This window comes from Rhinopithecus roxellana, chromosome 10 (genome assembly GCF_007565055.1).
Source record: "Rhinopithecus roxellana isolate Shanxi Qingling chromosome 10, ASM756505v1, whole genome shotgun sequence".
NCBI classification, from domain to species: Eukaryota; Metazoa; Chordata; class Mammalia; order Primates; family Cercopithecidae; genus Rhinopithecus; species Rhinopithecus roxellana.
Window position 1 is genome coordinate 66,745,986 of NC_044558.1, and position 22,233 is coordinate 66,768,218.

Below are 22,233 nucleotides of genomic sequence, written 5' to 3' on the forward strand. Positions count from 1 at the left end.
TAGGTTAGGAGGCACTTGACTGGGGAATACATCTATGGAAGTGTTAAAATATCATTGGCGTAAATTAGGACTATGATACCAACTAAGATTTTTAAAAGCAAAAACCGGTGAGGTTTTTGAAAGTGACTGTACATGGTGGCTGAAACATAAAGTTGGTCCTTTACCTGGAAAGGAGACACTGACCTCTAGGAGAAATGGTTAAAAACAAAACAAAACAAAACAAAACAAAACAAAACAAAACAAAACAAAACCCCAGCTCCCTCAGGTGCTAAGCATGATTCAAATGAATGTTTTCGTAGTGATCATAAGTACCACCATATGGTACACTTATGGGATGAGCCACCAATCCTGAAATTCTGTGTCTGAAATGAATACTTGTAGTAAGTTAAAAGGACTACCAGAAACTGCCAAGGGCCTACCATGTCACTGTCCTTGCAAGCTAACAAATTAGCCTGCTACTGTTTCATGGAGGCTGGTAGAAGATACGAGTCTCCTGGGTCAAATGGTTTGGAACAAAGGGCAGTCAGAGCCTTGCTTGCAAGATGTGTAGAGACCCTGGAGAACTGTCTCCCATCAATGACGTACTATGTTAAATGCATGTGACATAGTGGAATATAGCATAGTAGGTCCCACTTCACTAAACAAACACATATTGAAACACATAGAGAAAGAATATTGGTATAAAGGGGCACAGACTGTAGACTATCTAGAAAGTCCACATGGTCCATCCAGCTCTAGCCTGGAGCACAGCAGGTTTAGTCTTCTCATGGAAATGAACGTGAATGAAAAGGTCAATTCATGGAGAAGGAAATAGGACAAAGGAAACAGAATTGTTCTTTTATTCTTTGTTCAGAGACATACATATTATGTATTTCATAATTCAGAGGAAAGAATAAAACTGATTATTTAAAAGTGCAGTAATTGGAAAAATCTTTCCCTAAAGGCAATGCAAAGGTTCAAAGTTTAGTTATGGAGAGCTAATAGGTTCAAAGTTTAGTTATGGAGAGCTAATGTTTTTCCTCTTTCTGTATAGATGACTTTTCCTTTCCTTTGATGATACCTAACAGTTCACAGTTCTTTGTCCTTATATTTAAAGGACATGAATTGGGAGATAAAGTTGCCAGATTTAAGATGTATGGAACTTGAATTATTTTAAATATGTATATCAAACCGATTGGAATATTTTGTATGATTTTAAACTGTGTAATTCATTACAACTTGAATTTCTAAATTTTCATATTCTAAGCATGTTCTCCTTTTCCTAGAATCATTACATTTCATTATAGTCTTCTACGTAATAATCATTTTCTAAATAACTTTTACTAACTGGCAGCCTAATGTTATTTTATTTTATTTTTTTGATACAGAGTCTCACTCTATTGCCCAGGCTGCAGTGGAGTGGCATGACCTTGGCTTACTGCAACCTCTACCTCCCAGGTTTAAGCAATTCTTCTGCCTCAGCCTTCCGAGTAGCTGGGACTACAGGTGTGCGCCACCACACCTGGCTAATTTTTTGTGTATTTTTAGTAGAGATGGAGTTTTGCCATGTTGGCCAGGCTGGTCTCGAACTCCTGACCTCAGGTGATCCAACTGCCTCGGCCTCCCAAAGTGCTGAGATTACAGGCCTGAGCCACAGTGCCCAGCCCTAATGTTATTTTATAAGATAACATTGATACAATACTATTACCTAATCTGTAGAACTTAATCAAATTTCTCCAATTATCCTTTTTCTGCTCTAAAATTTAATTCAGGATCCCACATTGTGTGTAATTTTCCTGTCTCCTTATTCTCCTCCATCTGGATCAATTCCTTTATCTTTACTCTCTATGACCTTAATATTTTGAAGAGTCTTTCGATTTGGGTTTGTTTGATGTTTTCTCATGATTCAACAGAGGTTATCAATTTTTGGCAAGAAGACTCCAGAAGCAATATTGTGCCCTTCTCAGTGTACATCTCAGGAGGTGCATGATTTCAATAAACCTCATATTACAAATAGCAATATTGACTTTGATTATGTGGTCTTGCCAGGTTTCTCCACCTGGAATTTATGATTTTTTCCCTGTTGTAACTAAAAAGTATCTTGTGGGGAGATAATCTGAGACTCTGCAAATATCCTATTTCTCATCACATTTTTGTTTACTAATTGTAAACATCCATCAACATTGCTAGCCTGTAACAGTTATTACTATAGTGTTTACCAAAGAATGATTTTCTATTTCTACCATCTGTCTGCATTTATAAATTGGAATTCTAATGTAAAGAAGACTTGAATGAATAACTTATTCAGTTATCTATGTATATCAGTTGTCTTTGTTTTACAGTATGTGACGTTGATTTTACTTGTCAACTTGACTGGGCCACAGGGTGCCCAGATATTCAATTAAGCCTTACTTCCGGTGTGTCCGTAAGAGTGTTTCTGGATGGGATTAACATTTGAGTGGACAGACTGAGTGAAGCAGATAACCTTCTTCAGTGTGGGTGGGTCTCATCTCATTTGGGTGAAGGCCTGAATAGAATAAAAGACTAAGTAAGAAAGAATTCTTTCTTTCTATGTGATGGTCCTCTAGCTGGGACCTTGGTCCTCTCTGGCCTTCAGACTTGAATTTAGACTGGAATTTATACCATCAGCTTTCCTGCTTCTCAGGCCTTCAAACTCAGACTGGAATTATACCATTGGTTCTCCTGAGAGTCCAGCTTGTCAATGGTAAATCTTGTAACTTCCTGGCCTCCATAACCACATGAGCTAACTCCTTATAATACATCTCTTTATATATACAGTCACACATTGCTTGATGACAGGATAAGCTTTGAGAAATGTGTCATTAGGTGATTTTGTCTTAGTGTGAACATCATAGACTACACATACACAATCTAGACGGTACAGCCTACTATACACCTAAGGCTATATGGTACAGCCTTTTGCTCCTAGGCTACAAACCTGTACAGCATGTGACTGTTCTGAATACTGTAGGCAATTGTAATACAATGGTAAGTACTTGTGTATCTAAATATATTTAAATGTAGAAAAGGTACAGTAAAAATACAATTTAATCTTATGGGATCGCTGTTATATATGCAGTCCATCATTGACTAAAATGTTGTTATGCAGCCTATGACTGTATATTTATAAATATATGTATATGTATGTGTGTATATATTACATATATATATAGAGAGAGTATATATGTATAATAATAATATCCTATTGGTTTTGCTTTTCTGGAGAACTCAGAATAAAACACAGTATACAGTCAAAATACTATCTTCCAAAGTTACTTATGTTAGTTCTTTTCCTCTGTGCTCCCTTTATGTCATGTTGTTCATTTGTAATTGTTTGCTTATTACCATTTATATTAATTTTTAAAATTGAGTTGTATCCTATCTGCACAAAATTCTCCAGGACTTTCTACCTCACTCAAAGTCAAATTAGAAGTCCTTTCCACATGGCCTAAGGCTACATGATCTGACCCTCTTATGCCTCTCTAACCCCATCTCCTTACCAGACTCTTCTTAACCCCAGTCAGGTCACACTGGCCTCCATGCTGCTTCATGAGCTCCTCGCTGCTCAACACACCCCACGAGCTCCTACCTCAGTGCTTTTCTACTTGCTCTTCTCTCTGCTTGAAATGTTCTCCCCCATGTATCAACATGGGTGAGTCCCTCACTTCCTTCAGGCTTCTGTTCAAGATTCATCTTATAGAGTTATTTCTCTTTTTCTTTTTTTTGAGACAGAGTCTCACTCTGTTGCCCAGACTGGAGTGCAGTGGCACAATCTCGGCTCACTGCAACCTCTGCTTCCCGGGTTCAAGCAGTTCTCCTGCCTCAGCCTCCCTAGTAGCTGGGACTACAGGTACCCACCATTGTGCCCAGCTAATTTTTGTATTTTTTTTTTTTAGTAGAGACGGGATTTCACCATGTTGGCCAGGCTAGTCTTGAACTCCTGACCTCATGATCCTCCTGCCTCGACCTTCCAAAGTGCTGGGATTACAGGCCTGAGCCACTGTGCTGGACCTATTTCTTTGGCTGCCTTAGTAGGGCTTTGTTTTATTTACCGTCATACTCCCTGATCTAGAACAGTACCTGGAACTGTTCTAGTAGCAGAAACTAAATACATGTGTATATATTTGTTATTGAACATTTTCCCCCTCCAACTTTGTTAAAATATGATTGACAAATGAAAATAGTACACGTTTAAGATGTACAATATGATGATTTGATATATAGATATATTGTGAAATTATTATTACAATCAAGCTAATTAATACTGAACATTTGCTGAATTAACCAAATTCATATTTCATTAAGAAATATCTTATAAATGCTTGAGGGGATGGGTTAAAAAAAGAAATATCTTAAGATGTTTTAGCTGTTAATAATAAGTGTCAACTGATAAACTGCCAGCATAAGGACTGACAATCTGTATTTCTGCCTTGAATCCATATTACAGTAACTGTGTGAGTACAGAATGTGATTTAGTCTATTCATTAGAATGTTTGCCTTCAATATACTCCTCCGCATCTCTTCTAACAGCTGCCTGTCCTTATATAAATGAAACATGTTTTCTCCCAAATTCTCCACAATGAATAAGTATTATTTTTGTAATCAGAGAAAAAGAAAAAGCTATTAAAACAAAAAGCTCACATGTTAAAGCATAAATCTTTGCCATAAAATGATTGTGATACTCCTAACTCTTCACCCTTCAAGTTGACAGGCTTCAGAGTCCACTTTTAAAGACCTGTCTGAAAAAATTACCCTGAAACATAAGTGCACCTGTAGGTAGGCCATTTACTAATGTGTAAGCCAGCCTGAAAAAGACAGTTATCTCAAATCACTTAACAGGGACAGGCAGAATAAGGAACTAATAACAGGTAGCAGAAAGTGTGAGGCAACTATTGTGCTGCTTCTCAGGGAATTAGACAAAGGGAGAGAGAATGGAGCCATAATTGGGGTGAGGATGTCAATGTTTCTTCCTGTAGTTTACACACAATGAAGTGGGGATAACTCTGGAAGGAAAGCACGTAAGGTGAGTGAAGTGTATTGTCAGCTCTGGGTTAGAGTATTTGGAAGCTAGATACAAAATACCAAATTATGAAAGTAATTGAGTGATGTCTAAACTGAGAAATAATAGCTAGAAAATAGTTTTCATTTGCTGAGAGCACAGATTTATTTCTGTAAATTGAAAAGACTGGAAATAGCCAAAAGGATTGTTAGACTAATGGTATCCTCCACTGAGCTTCCTGGGGAAGATTCTCAGCAGTGCCATTTCCCTTAGAATGTTACCAAGCCTAAAGGAGTGAGGACAGTGGAAAATGAAATGGGGATGGGGAAGGAGAAAAAAAGGGGACAAAAGGTGCTAATTTTGTAAAATCCTATGAAATAGAGAAAAGATTCTTAAAGGTGACAAACGTTGAAAACAGCTGTGATCCCTCTGGTAACAGAGATACTCAAACAATTTAAGAGACTCTAGTCAGCAGCACCAAAATCTGGAGGATGGAGTAGGCACATCTGAAATAATGATGAATAAATTTGTAAAACTAAGGGTGCATTTCCTTCCTAGAGTAGAGAAGGCTTTCCTTTGTGGTGAACAACTGGACAAAGTATTGAAAAATAAAGCCTGTATGAACATCAAACTTGACTCTTTGGGCCTTTGTTTTTTTCTCTTAGGAGTCTTTTAACTCTAGAAAACTGAGGCGACACAAATAAACCCTGGATTAAGACTGGGAGTTTCAGGGGCTGTGGTGAATTGCTTCTTATGTTGTGCTACTCTGCCTGTAAATTTGCTATAGCAGATACCTTTGGTTGCCTGCCCTATAGCTAGTCCCTACTCACTCTCTTCTAACAGAACTCTAAATTTTTTCTAGTATCCACACTTTTTCAAGAAACCATGGGCATTAGGAATAGCTGGTCCCATTCTCATTTCCAAGTGTCATAATTTGATTATACTAACTGCTGTGGATTTAATGTCTCCTCTAAAATCATGATAAAATTTAATTATCAATGGGATGGTATTAAGAAATGGGACCATTAAAAGGTTATTAGGCCATGAAGGCTCCCTCATGAATAGGTTAATGTCATTATTGTGGAAGTGGGTTCATTATTGTGAAAATGGGTTGTTATAAAAGTGAGTTTGGTGCCGTCTGTTTGTTGCTCTTGTCCTCATTTGCTCTTCTGTCTTCCACCATGTGATGGCATAGCATGAAGACCCTCACAACATGCCAGCAACTTAACAACAAACTTTCCAGCCTCCAGAACTATGAGAAATAAATTTCCTTTATTTATAAATTACTGGGCCTGTGGTATTCTGTTATAGCAGCACAAAAGGAATGAAGAAAATTGGTATCCAGAAGTGGGGCTGTTATAACAAATAATGGGTAACATGGATGTGGTTTTGGAACTGGATAATGAGTAAAGGTTGTAAGAATTTGGAAGGGCAGGCCAGAAAAAGCCTAGTTTGGCATGAATAAAGCAGTAAAGGCAATTCTGGTGAGGGCTTAGAAGACTCCAGAACTAGGGAGAGCCTAAGTCTTCTTAGGGATTACTTAAGTGATAGAATATCAATAGAATACAATATATCAATAGAAATATGTATGGGTAAATACATATCAATAGAATACTGATAGCAAATAGTAAATAGATATCAATAGAAATAGGATATGGATGGTAGACAGATAGAAATAGAATATGGATGGTAAATAGAATATGGATAGACAAATTGAAAATGGATAGACAAATAGAAATAGAACATGGATGGTAAATAGATATCGACAGAAACATGGATAGTAAATAGATATCAATAGAAATAGAATAAGGATGGTAAACAGATATCAATGGAAATACGGATGGTAAAGGCCATTCTGAGCAAATCTCAGATGGAATTGAGGAACAACGAATTGGAAACTGAAGTAAAGTCCATGCTTGTTATATAACCGCAAAGAATATCATTGAATTGTGTTTATGGCTGAGGGCTTTATGGAAGGTGACATTTAAGAGCAATGAGGCCAGGCACAGTGGCTCACACCTGTAATCCCAGTACTTTGGGAGGCCGAGGCGAGCAGATCACTTGAGGTCAGAAGTTTGAGACCAGCCTGGCCAATATGGTGAAACCCTGTCTCTACTAAAAAACAAAAAAACAAAAATAAGCAGGGCATGGTGACACATGCCTATAGTTCCAGCTACTTAGGAGGCTGAGAAAGGAGAATTGCTTGAGCCCAGGAGGTGGAAATTGCAGTCAGCTGAGATTGCACCACTGCACTCCTGCCTGGGCACCAGAGCAAGACTCTATTTCAAAAAAAAAAAAAAAAAAAAAAAAAAAAAAAAAAGAGCAATGAACTAGGATATCTAAATAAATTTCTAAACAAAACATTGTAGAAGCTATTAGGCTACTTTAAACTGCATACAGTAAGATGCAAGAGGAAAGAAATGACTCAGAGATGGAATTTATAATTATAGTCATGTTTTAGTCAACAACCAATCACATACAGGTATATCTGAGAAGTACTGTGGCTTTGGTTTCTGACCACTGCAATAAAACAAGTATCACAATAAAGTAAATCATATGAATTTTTGGGTTTGCCAGCACATATAAAAGTTATGTTTACACTATACTTTAGTCTATTAAGTGTGCAATACCATTGTATCCAAAAAAAGTACATATCTTAATTAAAAAGACTTTATTGCTAAAAATGCTAATAATGATCTGAGCCATCGGCAAGCTGTAATCTTTTTGCTGGTATAGGGTCTTGCCTTAATCTGATCAGGGTGGTAGCTGTTGAAGATTGGGGTGGCTGTGGCAATTTCTTAAAATAAGACAACAATGAAGTTTGCCTCATCAATTAACTCTTCCTTTCATGAAAGATTTTTTTTCTGTAGCATGAGATGCTGTTTGATAGCATTTTACCCACAGTAGGACTTCTTTCAAAACTGGAGTCAATCCTCTCAAAACCTGCCACTGCTTTATCAGCTAAGTTTATTAAATATTCTAAATCCTTTGTTGTCATTTCAACAACATTCACAGCATCTTCACCAGGAGTAGATTCCATCTCAAGAAACCACTTTCTTTGGTTATCCATAAGAAGCAACTCCTTATTTGTTCAAGTTTTATCATGATGTTGCAGTAATTCAATCACCTCTTCAGTCTCCGCTTCTATTTCTATTTCTATTGCTATTTGCGCCACATCTGCAGTTACTTCCTCCACTGAAGTCTTGAATCCTTAAAGTCACCCATGAGAACTGGAATCAACTCCTTCCAAACTCTGTTAATGTTGATATTTTGACTTCCTCCTATGAATCATGAATGTTCTCACTGGCATCTAGAATGGTAAATTTTTTTCCAGAAAGTTCAGTTTTCTTTGTCCAGATTAATTAGAGGAATCACTGTCTATAGCAGCTGTAGCCTTATGAAATGTATTTCTTAAATGACAAGACTTGAAAGTTGAAATTACTCCTTGATCCATGGGCTGCAGAATGAACGTTGTATTAGCAGGCACAAAAACATTTATCTCCTTGTACATCTTCATCAGAGCTCTTGAGTGAATAGGTGAATTGTCAATAAGCAGTAATATTGTAAAAGGAATTTATCTTTCTGAGTAATAGATCTCAATAGTGGACTTGAAAATATTCAGTAAACCTTGCTGTAAATAGATGTGTTGTTATCCAGGGTTTGTTCCATTTCTATAGCACAGGCAGAGTTGATTTAGCATTATTCCTGAGAGCCCTAGGATTTTCAGAATGATAAATGAGCATTAGCTTCAACTTAAAGTCACCAGTTGCATCGGTACCTAACAAGACAGTCAGCCTGTCCTTTGAAGCTTTGAAGTTAGACACTGACTTCTCTCTAGCTATGCAAGTCCTAGGCGGGATTTTCTTCCAATTGAAGGCTGTTTTATCTACATTGAAAATCTTGTTTAGTGTAGCTGCCTTCATCCATTATCTTAGCAAGATCTTCTAAATAACATTCTGCAGCTTCTACAAAAGTGTTGTTGCTCTACCTTGCACTTTTATGTACTGGAAATGGCTTCTTTCCTTAAACCTCATGAACCAGTCTCTCAGCTGGCTTCAACCTTTTCTTCTGCAGCTTCCTCACCTTTTTTCAGTCTTCATAGAATTGAAGAAATTTAGGGTCTTGCTCTGGATTAGGCTTTGGCTTGAGGTAATGCTGTGGTTGGTTTGATCATCTATCCAGACCTCTAAAATAGTTTCCGTATCAGAAATAAGGCTGTTTTGCTTTCTTATCATTTGTATGTTCACTGAAGTAGCACTTTTAATTTGCTTCAAGAATTTTTCTTTCGCATTTACAACTTGGTTAACTATTTGGCACAAGAGGCCTAACTTTCAGCCTATCTCAGCTTTTGACATGGGTTCCTCAGTAAGCTTAATCATTCCTAGCTTTTGGTTTAAAGTAAGAGACTTGTGAGTTTTTCTTTCACTTAGAGGCCATTGTAGAATTATTAATTGACCTAATTTCAATATTGTTGTGTCTCAGGGAGTAGGAAGGCCCAAGGGATTTTGAGACAGGGGAATGGCCACTTGGTGGAGCAGACAGAACACACACAATGTTTGTTGATTAAGTTTGCTGTTGGTGGTCCTGTAAGATGATAATACCATATTTTCACCTTACTTCTTTTATATTTAGATATGTTTAGATACACAAATAGTTACCATTGTGTTCCCTTGGGTCCATCATATAGCCTAGTTGTGTAGTAGGCTATATCACATAGGTTTGTGTAAGTACACTCTGTGATGTTCAGATGATGACAAAATTGCCTGACAATGCCCTTTTTAGAAATGTAATATATGACTATAAAGGAGAAGCAGAACGGAAAAATTTTGAAAATTTTCAACATGGCCATGTGAAGAATAAAAAAGCCTATTCAGGAGAGCAAACCAAGTGTGTGACCAAGAGACTGTTAAGGAGATTCATATGAACAGAAAGGATCATCAAGACAATAGGAGGATGACCTCAAAGTCATGTAGAGATCCTTGAGGCTGTGTCTCCTGTTACAGGACCAGAGCTCTAGGAGGGCAGAATAGTTTCAAAAGATGATCCTGAGAACCCTCTGTGGGCTCTCTACCCAGAGCCTCCTAGGTGTCTCCTTCCCACATTTCAGTGCAGTGCTCCTCAGCTGCCTTAGCTGTGGCTCAAGTGGGACCAGGTGTGGCTCAACCCACCACTCTACAAGGTATAAGCCATAAATCTTGGTGGCATTCATGTGGTGCTAGTTTTTTAGTGCCCCACAGCAAGAACTGTGGGGGCACGGTTTCTTTTACCTAGATTTCAAAGGATGTCATAAACAGCCTGGGGTCCCTGATAAAAATTTTTTGCAGGGGTGGAGTAACTACAGAGAGCCCCAACTAGGGCAATGCTAAGTGGAAATGTAGGGTCAGAGCTGTCATAGAGAGTTTCCACTAGGGCAATGACTAGTAAAGTTTATTTCTAGGCTCTCTATTCTGTTCTGTTTATCTATGTGCCTATTTTTACACCAGTACCATACTCTTTCGATTACTACAGCTTTGTAACATAACTTGAAGTCAGGAAGTATGATCCTCTAGCTTTGTTATTCCTGTTCAAGATTGTTGTAACTATTCAGGGTCATTTGTGTTTACAAGTAAATTTTAGGATTTTTTCTTTTTCAGTGAAAAATGCCATGGGAATTTTGATAGGGATTACACTGAACTTATAGCTTGCTTCAAATAAAATGGAAATTTTGACAATATGATTTTTCTGATTCCGTGACCATGGGATATCTTTCCATTTGTTTGTGTCTTCTTTATTTCTTTCATCAATGTCTTATAGTTTTCTGTGTACAGATCTTTCACCTCCTTGGTTAAATTTATTTCTAAATATTTTATTTTTTGATGCTATTATAAATAGAATTGTTTTCTGAGTTTCTTTTATGAATAGTTTTTTATTCATGTAAGCTTGTCATTCACGTATGTAACAAAGCTGAGTTTTGTATGTTAATTTTGTGTCTTGTAACTTTACTAAATTCATTTATTAGCTGTAATAGTTTGTTGGTCAAATATTTAGGACTGGCTATGTACAAGATCAATTTACCTTTTACTTTTCCAATTTAGATGCGTTTTATTTCTTTTTCTTGCCTAACTGCTCTGGCTAGGACTTCCAATGCTATACTGAATAGAATCAGCAAGAATGGGTATCCATCCTTGCCTTGTTCCTGATCTTAGAGGTAAAGCTTTCAGTGTTTTATTTTTTTTATTTTTTATTTTTTATTTTTTTTGAGATGGAGTCTTGCTCTGTTGCCTGGGCTGGAGTGCAGTGGCCGGATCTCAGCTCACTGCAAGCTCCGCCTCCTGGGTTCACGCCATTCTCCTGCCTCAGCCTCCAGAGTAGCTGGGACTACAGGCGCCTGCCACCTCGCCTGGCTAGTTTTTTGTATTTTTAGTAGAGACAGGGTTTCACCGTGTTAGCCAGGATGGTCTCGATCTCCTGACCTCGTGATCTGCCCATCTTGGCCTCCCAAAGTGCTGGGATTACAGGCTTGAGCCACCGCGCCTGGCCGCTTTCAGTGTTTTACAGTTGGGTATGATGTTAGCTGTGGGCTTACTATATATGACCTCTATTATAGTGAAGTAAATTGTTTCTATACCTAATAAGTGGAGAGTTTTCATCATAAAAGGATGTTGAATTTTGTCAATGCATTTCTGCTTCTATCGAAATGATCATACAGTTTTTATTTTTATTTTTGTTAATATAGTGTATCATATGTATTGATTTGTGTACGAATTTCTTAAAATTAGTTTTTTGCCTCTTTCTTTTGCTTCTGTTCCCACAATTTGTAAATTCATTTGCTTGATAGTGTCTCATGGCTTCTTTATGCTTTCTTAATTCTTTCAATTTCTTCTTTTGTTTTTGTTCCTCTAATTGGCTAATTTCCAAGGATCTATTTTTGATTTGCTGAGTTTTTTCTTCTGCAGGATCAACCCTGTTGTCGAAGATCTCTATTGAATTTTTTTTTCATTTCTGTCATTATATTCCTCAGCTCTAAGATTTTTGTTTGGTTCTTTTCTATGCTTTTATTTCTTTGTTAAACTTCTCATTTTGTTTATGGATTGTCTACATGATTGCATCTGTTTATATTCTCTTGCATCTCAATGAGTTTTTTTAAGATACAGTCAGGAAGTATTTGGAATCATTTGTCAGGCAATTCATACATATCCATTTCTTGGGGGTTGGTTACTGGAGCTTTATTAGTTTCTTTTGGTGTCATGTTTGCCTGATTCTTCTTGATCTGTGTAGCTTTGCATTGGTGTCTGTGCATTTGAAGGAGCAAACACCTTTTCCAGTCTTTATAGATTGATTTCAGCAGGTAAAGACCTCTTGTTAGGTCCATGGGCTGATGGAATTGCCACCAGGATTACAGTTGAATGGGGTTGGAGTTGGGCAATGTGACTGCTGCTGGGTCCAGTGTGGGGTCTGAAGTTGGTGGGCCTGTTACCAGAGGCTCAAGTGAGCATGGATCCTCTCTGGTCCTTGAGTGAAATCAACTGTCTCTAAGTCTTTCATCAGTAGGTCTGGTTCTGGGATAAGCGTCCACTTCAGGGTTCAAAGTTTGGTCTACAGCTGGCAGGCCTGTTGCCAGATGCATGGATGGGTATAGCTCCCCCAGGGTCTCAGGGAGGGTTCCCACTGGTTCACTGGGCAGAAGAGAGGGACTAAAACTGAGTCACAGGACTGCTTCAGGGTCCACACACAAGCTCAAGGCCTGCCTCCTGGGTCACGGATGAAGGTGCCTCCTCCTGGGTCCTTTGTTGGGAAGGACTGCCCTGGGACTGCAGTTGAGTGGTGCTGAAGCTGGGTCACAGGGCTGCTTCAAGATCTGGCCTAAGATTTACTTAGGTCAGTGAGTCTGCCTCTAGTGACATAAATGTCTTCTGGCACATCCCTGGGATGGGAGGACTGCAGTCAGATTGCAGCTTAAAGGGCCTGGAAGCAAGTTTTAGGGCTCTTTGAAGGTCTGCTGTGGAATGCAGGCAAACAGGTGGGCCTCTCAAGGCATGGATGGGCATGTTTCCCAGCAGGTTCCTGTGTGGGCAGGACTGCTCTCAGACCACGGCCAAGAGAGCTTGGAGCTGGGTCCCAAGCTGCTTCAGGATCCACAGCCAGGACTGTGGTCAGCAGGCCTGTCACCTGAAGCACAGGTGGGTGTGAGTCCTTCCAGATTCCCTGGTAGATGGCTCTGGTGGCAGGACCAAAGCCAAACGGGGCTGTAGCTGAGTCCACAGAGGAACAGAATGTTTCTGATTCTGTCACAGGATCACAGTTGGTGAGCATACCACCTAGATGTGAGTCTGCCCTTTCAAAGGAGCCATCTTTGGTCTTAGGCTGTGCTTGGGTTTTGCAAACTGGGATCCACAGCTCCCACAAAGGCACTTTTGTCCATGGATGGCTACCAAATTCTTGTTGCTCTGGGGAAATATGATCAAGGGACCTCCTATTCCATCATTTTTTCCTCCCTGTTATATCTTAAACAGACACTTAAGTGAGAAGGAAATTAAGCAGCCTTCTCAAGGCTCTATAACTAGTAAAGAGCAAAGCCAGGACTCAAATCATGATCTTCTGCTTGTCCAGCTGAAGTGAACAACCATTATACAGCCTCATCCTTTTAAGTACCTCCAGTGAATTCAGTTTCTTAAGTATGAAACAGCTTAAAGGCATGTAAAATGTTTTAGAAATGATCCCTAGTTGAAGTACACTCATGTTACCTAAGAAGGTTTTGTTTTGTTTTGCTCAGGATATTCAGCAGGTAAACATATTTTGGTACACATAGGGACAAACTAGTCAACTGTATTAGAGGAGGGAGATTCACTTCCTTTGCACTCTTTCCCTGTTTATTCATTTTATTTTGGATATATTTTCTTTTTTTGCATGCAACCACTACAATTATGATTAGAGGAAAATTCTGTCCTATCTTTTGTCAAGACATGAGGCATTTTCACTGTCGTCTGAGATAACTGAAATCTCAGTAGTGAAGCAAATCATTAGTATTTCAATCTTGGTTGTGTTTTCTATGTGGGTCATAATGGAGACAGTATATCATCTCATTCCATTGATCGAATGAGAAGAGAGATTTTAGTTACAAATATTAATGCAAAAAAGAGAGTTGAAAGTGACAACATATTTTGCTGTCCCTGACACTTTGATATATATATATTTCTTGGCAGTTCAAGATGCCAGGGGCATAAAAGTCTAGATAATATAGGTCAAGAATCCCTGGGTTTTCAAACCCACATTTTACATCAAAACTATAACCAAATGAATCTTAAAACTCTGTACTTATTTAAATTATGGATTTATTTTAGAATCTGTGCTTTGCTGCATTATATATTTACAATTTTGAAAAAGATTAGATTTCAATGATCAGGATGATGTAGCAAAAGCAAAACAATGTTCTTTTTCAGAAAGCATCAATCCATTATTAAAAATCTAGACTATCTGATAAGCAAAATTCCTCATTAATACCTCATATGCAAGGTAGCCTTTTAATCCTGGAAGTTTGTTCAGAAGGAAGCACCAAAAAATGGAATGCTTATTTTATTTTCAAGCTGGGTTTTTCAATTACCCTGGCAGGATGAGTTTTAATCAGCTTTTGTTGTAACATGAGTAGTAACTTCAATATATACCACACACGCACATCATCTAATATTTTATTCCCTATCCATACCAAACACACATGCACACACTATATACCATATACATGCCACACCATACAGATACATACATAAATACCGTGCTGCATATGTATACTCTCCTCTCCATCAAGCACAGAAAAATACGCTATACACATGCCACAGCATATCACACACACAATAGCATATACACACATACCTCTCACATCAAACCCATGTACACACATACCATACCACACACATATACATACTATGTGCACATACACCACACAAACACAAGACTTTGCCACACATGCACTACCCATACCACACCACACCTACATTCCCTTTCATACCCAGCACACATACACATACATCCCACATAATCTGGCCATTGGCTGCCTTCCTGACCTTATTTCCAACTCTCCCCTTTTCACTGTACTTGAGCTACACCTTCCTCTTTGCCTTGTCTTGAGCACACCAAACACACTTCTGTCTTAGCCCATTGGCATTTGCTGTTCCCTCTGCCTGAACTTCTCTTTTCCTGAATGTGCACATGGTATATTCCCTTTTCTTTAGAGATCCTTTCCCTGACCCTCCCCCAGTGCAGGATAGCACCCAGATCACTTGTTCTCTGCAACTGTGTGCTGCTCTGCATTACTGTCCTGACTGGCCTTAGCTACCTGTATTCTGAATTCCAACCATAAAATGTAAGCGGTTCTTAGAAATCATCTAATTTAGTCTAACGTCCTTATTTCGCAAACAACAAGAGGGAAGCTTCAGAAAGAGAAGTAACTTGTCCAAGGTTACAAAAATCATTCATTCATCCATTCAGCAAATATTGAGTAAACATCTATTATGTCACTATTCTTGGTACTAGGTATCAGAGGGGCACAAAAAGGGCAAGGACTTTGAACTCATGAAACTTACAGTCTATTCAGGGAGACAGATAATAAACAAACAAATATATAAAATAATGTCAGGTAGTGATTAATGCTTAAAGAAAAAAAAACAAGGAGGGAAAAGGAGGTAGAAGTAAGAAAGATCCAAGAATAGTTGAAAAACATTGTCCAAAAGGCACAAGGACATACAGTCTATTGGAAATTCTGCAGATGTTAAAGCATCTGTTTATTCAAGATGGTAAATAAGTGGCATCCTGGTTTGCAAATGCAGAAGGCTTAGCTAGGGGGTCATTTGGACTTGAAAAGGAGGCATGGCTTCTGAGTCTTGGCTCAAGGCAAGGATGGTGTAGACCTTTATACGTTATAATGACATTCACAGTGACAATAACTGCAGTTAAGATAATGGTGAAATACACACTGAATCCATACAAAGCATTGTACACAATAAGGCATCATAGAGTTTAGATACCCCTGTTAATGTCAGGTACTGATAGTGGATAAAGCTAATCTGAAAGCCAGGAACATATAGAATCTTCTAAGAAAATAATTAATAGTCTAAAAACATGAGCCAGGCTACTGAAACTTAGGAAGTCAAAAGCGGTCATGCATAAGGCAAGACCAAAATCAGATTACTTGCCTAATAATGTCCAGTTCTATACTTATTCTGGAAAGATCGAAGTCTACTACTGCCATCATGAGAAGAGGCCAAGCAAAACAAAGGCTAAGAAGGGCAGATCTGATCTGGGAAAAAAAGAGACCAAGAAGCAATGGCTCCTAAGAAAATAACCTACCAGCGTCTCAGAAACTCCCTCTGTCTTCTCATGTTTGAAGTTCTATTCAGGAAGCAGGCATCAAATGGAAATATCTGAGTATGTGTATGTGTGTTTGTATGCATGTGTGTGTAAAAGAGGAAAGAACAGACATGTTTTGGAGGCATTGCTACCTATTGAACAGTATGTCCTGTTTACCATGTCTGGTACAACTCATCATCTTTTTAAGGAAAATTTTTTAAGAAATAGTAACCTGAGTTTGTATGCTATGTGAAACTCCAGAATGAGGGCTGCTTCTCAGATTATTTGAACTGTTCATATGCAATTTCAAAAATGTTGACCATTTGCACTTAACTAATAATGTCCTTTTCAATGACAAGAAGTTATTCTGAATAAAGTTTCAAATCACTAAAATGGCTCACATCTCTTAGCTTCAATGTAAACATCTCTGGAAGCGATGTATATTTTGGGACTACCTAAGCTTTGTAAACTTTAAGTATTTAAATTATATCTTTTTTGTTTTTTTCTTTTGTTTTTTTTTTTTTTGTTTGTTTTTTTCTGACAGGGCCTCACTCACCCTGTCACCCAGGCTGGAGTGCAGTGGCGTGATCTCAGCTCAATGCAGCCTCAACCTCCAGGCTCAAGTGATCCTCCCATCTCAGCTTCCCAAGTAACTAGGACTACAGGAGTGCACCACTGTGCCCAGCTAATTTTTGTGTTTGTCGTAGAGATGGGATTTTGCCATGCTGCCCAGGCTGAAATGATTCCTTTTTTGAAAGACAGAATAGCTTTCCCTAAATGTTTAGAAATTAGGATAGAAACATCTTAGAAACACTTATACAATAATTTAATAGCATTCTTTTAGGTCTTATGTTATATAGCTTAAATATTTTGTCTCCCATAACAGATAAATTATTTTTGCAAAGGATTGCCTTGGATTTGTTGATGATTCCAACTCTAATCACGTCTATATTTGAAGACATATATTGGACATGATGAAATAAGAAGCTAACATGTTTAATCAAAATATGCCATTAATTATTTAAATGTGAAGGAAATAAAAAATGAAATTAAGATTTTGTTTATATTCATCATGGGAAATTTTCAAAATAGATTTTGTAATCAGTACCAGAACCTTTTACAACTTGGAGAATGGCAATAAGACATTGCTGAAAGTAATTTACAGATATGTTACTTCCCAATGATTACAGTAATCGAGAGTGTTGCATAGTTTGCAAAATAATTCATGAGTTCTTTTAATTAGCAAAACAAGGTATTGGCTAGGAATACAAGTTATTATTATTTACAATTTATAGATGAGAAAATAGGCCGGGCGCGGTGGCTCAAGCCTGTAATCCCAGCACTTTGGGAGGCCGAGGCGGGTGGATCACGAGGTCAGGAGATCGAGACCATCCTGGCTAACATGGTGAAACCCCATCTCTACTAAAAATACAAAAAACTAGCCAGGCGTGGTGGTGGGCGCCTGTAGTCCCAGCTACTCGGAGGCTGAGGCGGGAGAATGGCGTGAACCCGGGAGGCGGAGCTTGCAGTGAGCCGAGATCGCGCCACTGCACTCCAGCCTGGGCGACACAGCGAGACTCCGTCTCAAAAAAAAAAAAAAAAAAAAAAAAAAAAAAAAAAAAAGAGAGAGAGAGAAAACAGAACCACAGAAACTTGAGGGAGTTACCCAAGGTTACATGGCAAAGGAGTGATGGTGGCACATCTGGAATCCAAGTCCAGTGACTCTCATCATAATGACCTTTTTATATCGTGCTTCTCTTGCTGAACTATGACTTGTCTTCTAGTATATGTAGATATCATTTATACTTAAATATTTGCATAATACTATTTCATAATGAGGTTAAGATGATTAAAATGAAAATTAAAGTTTGTCAACAGTGTCACTTAAAATTTGGAAGATTAAGGAGTATGAAAGACACTGAAGAACTACTTTCAAAGAGTCATCTTTTAAAGGTCTGGTGTGCAAGTTTTGTGCAGAGTACAAAGGCATGAATATTTGGTTTCTTTCCCAGCTAGGATCACTCAAATTTCCCTTGGGTACATCATGCTGCCTTCTTATTATTCACTTATCCTTTAAAGTAGGTGACAATTTGGCTTTTGTTATTGCCTATATCTCATTTTAAAGTGAAATCAGACTGAAATTCTTTGTATAAGAGGGCTTAAGAAGTCTATCTGTTAAGATAAAGGGAAGAAAATAATTTATTTCAATCATTAGAAACTTTTGACAGATGGACAGGTTAATTTTCTTGATTTACAAAGAGCTCATTCAAATGAACTGAAAGGTGAGCAAATCAATAGAAAAATTGGCAAAAGATAAGATCATCCATCTTACAGAGCAAAAGTACAAATGGGGAAGAAATATGTGAAAGATGATTATAATAAAGGAAATGAATACCAAAACATAATATATCTATCAAATTGGCAAAAAAAAAAAAAAAAAAAAAAAAAAAAAAGAAGAAGAAAGACAGAAATTGAATGGTGAGTACTGGCAAAAGTATGGAGGAAAAAAGACTCTTATACCCTTTTGGTGGAAGTGTAACTTTGAACGCTCTCCTGGAGAGTAATTTGTTCTTATCTATAAAAATCTTTTTTTTTTTTTTTGGAGAACCATCCCAGCAACCCAAACACAGCTAGTTTCCCCTGGATACCATGAGCCACACTGTCCAAACCCTCTTCACTCCCATCAACACTGGCCGCCCCACCAACTATGAGATGCTCAAGGAGAAGCATGAGGTGGCTGTGCTGGGGGCGCCCCACAACCCTGTTCCTTCGACGTTCACCATGATCCACATCTGCAGTGAGACCTCCGTGCCTGACCATGTCATCTGGTCCCTATTCAACACTTCTTCATGAGCTCCTGCTGCCTGGACTTCATAGCACTCCATGAAGTCTAGGACAGGAAGTCTATGGACAGGAAGATGATTGGCGATCTAACTGGGGCCCAGGCCTGTGTCTCCACTGCCAAATGCCTGAATGTCTGAGCCCTGGCTCTGGGTATCCTCCTGACCATTCTGCTCATCCTCATCTCAGTGCTGATCTTCCAAGTCTATCGATAGAACAGGAGGCAGCGTCCAAGCCAGGAGCTCGGCCCACAACATGTCTCCCATGTACTCCACCTTCCATTCCTTGCCCTGCCCCCAGAACCCAGTCCTGTATCAGCCCTTTATCCTCACACAATTTTCTACAATGTCATTCAATAAAGTGCATGTGTTCCTGGTGCAAAAAAAAAAAAAAAAAAAAAAAAATTAACTTTCTTTAACATACTAGCTGGTACTTTGGAATAAAAATCTTAATTGCATATATCCTTTGAAGGAGCAAGCCCATTGTATGAAACTTACTATAGGAATATAGTGATGGAAGTTCACCTAGATCTATGGACATGGACACCAAACTCATTAATTAAAGCATTATTTGTAATGGCAACAAACTAAATGACCAATTCCTATCAGTAGGGATTGGTGAAATAAAATACAGTTAAATCCATCGGTGCAAATACTGGTCCCTAAAAAGGGTAAGGTAATATACGTATATGAAATGATTCTCAGTATTTGGTAATAAGTTAAAAAAATGAGTGAAGAGGTGTGTATAGTGTGAGCTCTGTTCTATGGATTAGCAAAGAAGAAAAATAGATTGAAAATATATCTGAACACATGTATATGCATATATGTATCTTTCTGAGATGGAGTCTCACTCTGTCACCAGGCTGGAGTGCAGTGGCACAATCTCGGCTCACTGTAATCTTTGCCTCCCAGGTTCAAGCAATTCTCCTGCCTCAGCCTCCTGAGTTGCTGGGACTACAAGCGCACGTCACCACGCCTGGCTAATTTTTGTATTTTTAGTAGAGATGGGATTTCACCTTGTTGGCTAGGATGGTCTCGATCTCTTGACCTCATGATCCTACCTGCCTCAGCCTCCCAAAGTGCTGGGATTACAGGCATGAGCCACGACACCCGGCCTAAGACTTTGTTAAATAGCAATTTTCTTTGAGGTGAAAGATTAGATGGGAAGGGGTCATTCAGGTGGGGAGAGGTAGCTTCAATTTCTATTTTGTATGTTTTTGCCCGTTTAAAGTTAATATTTTCTAGCCAGATACATGTATTTTGTGTTTGTTTGTTTGTTTTAAATATTAACAAGGGATATCTTCTCTACATTTCACTGAATTGAAGAAAAATAATTGAAGGAAGAAAGGAAGGAAGGACAAAAGGAAGAAAAGAAGAAAGGAAAAAGTTTCATGTTGATAAGGGAATACAAACACACAATTACATCTACAAAGTAAATTTTGAAATCTCCTGTACTAATTTCATAAAGGCCTTGCACTTTCCAAGTCTCCTTTTCATTCTCTGAGTGTTGCACAAAATGCCCATCATGTCACGGAATGTATCCTCAGGAATCTGAAGATACTCTCACATCTGGATTGATTATTCACATCATAATACAGTCAAGGGCTGTCTTAGTTCGTTCGGGCCACTTTAACAAAGTGCCATAGACTGGGTGGCTTATAAACAACAGAAATTCATTTATCACAGTTCCAGCAGCCCAAAATCAGGCGCCAGCATTGTTGGGTTCTGGTGAGGGTTTTCTTCTGGGTTGCAACCTGCCATCTTCTCATATCCTCACAAGGCAGAAAGAGAGGGAGAGAGCTCCCTGGAGTCTCCTTTATAAGGGCACTAATCCCATTCATGAGGCTAGAGCCTAAATCACCTCCCAAAGGTTCCACTTCATAATATCATCATATCAGGGGTTAGGATTTCAATATATAAACTTTTTAGGGGACAGAAACATTCAGTCCATAACAAGGACCTTGGTTGCTGGAAATCGTATCTTAAAAGTCACCACTAGGATTCCTTTCTTTCCCTTGCCCTGACAAGTAATATATCTGAGTATAATTTTTGCTCATACTGTGATACTAAACACAGTTTGAGCTGTGGCTTATTTAATATGCACCAGGATTTTATTAGTGCACACTCTAAACAGGTTTCAGTTAGTATGAGATTATCAGGCTTCAACCCACATCTCACACAGTCATTCTTTCAAGTCTCACGGGCATGATGTACCCACCATTCCTACCTTGCTCCACTACTATAATTAAACCTAAACCATTATTATTGAACTGAACATTACATGACTACTTTTAGTCCATACATGTATAGATTTTATTTCTGTTTTTTCAGGGCCCTGTACAAGGGATGCCACATCAGAGGATCCATCACATCAAATCCTTCTAGGATAGGGATAGAATTGTCTTTAGTCTCTGAGTACAATCCCTACCACAGAAATCATGGACCTTGAAATACTTGGAAAATGTGTTTGTAGGCATCATGTTGCCTCTTTTAGTTTAGCTTGTCAAGGGTTGAATTCCAAAATTTTTTGTTCAGATTTACCAATATATGAAAATAGTTAGGAAATAATGTTTGTTTTCATGATTTAAAATAACTTTGCATTATTTTATGGAACCACATGTAAAAAAAACACAGTCCCCTTTGTAAGAAACAGGGGAAAATTATCTTATATACTGTATTTTTAAGCTTTGCATATGAAAAATGTTAAGCATATTAAAGTAGAATAGTATATTGAACTATGTATCAGCGTTATGAGATTGCCATATCATCCTTTTCTCCCCTTGAATGTATATATTTTGAATGATAATCTTTACCAAAAAGACTCTTTAACTTTCAAAAATTCCACAAACATTGGCTAGATATTTGTACCAGTTAGATTTTGGTTCTCCTTTCATAGTGATGCTGATATTTAAGGGGATATTACTCTCCAGCCTCAGAAAGGTTTTATTGCAGTACCAATGCTGCACTTGGGCTGAGTCACATATATAGTGTCCCTCCAATCTTCCTTCTAACACAGGTTCTGGGGCAGTTGGGTAGGGTTGTGTTTAGTTAGGTTGTCTAGAAATTGACTTACAT

General features: G+C 38.3%; 1 pseudogene; it reads left to right on the plus strand.

The window, feature by feature from the left end:
* The window catches only part of LOC115900020, a 35,146-nt pseudogene extending 15,128 nt beyond the window's left edge, over positions 1–20,018 (plus strand).
* Positions 20,019–22,233: the final 2,215 nt, after the last annotated feature.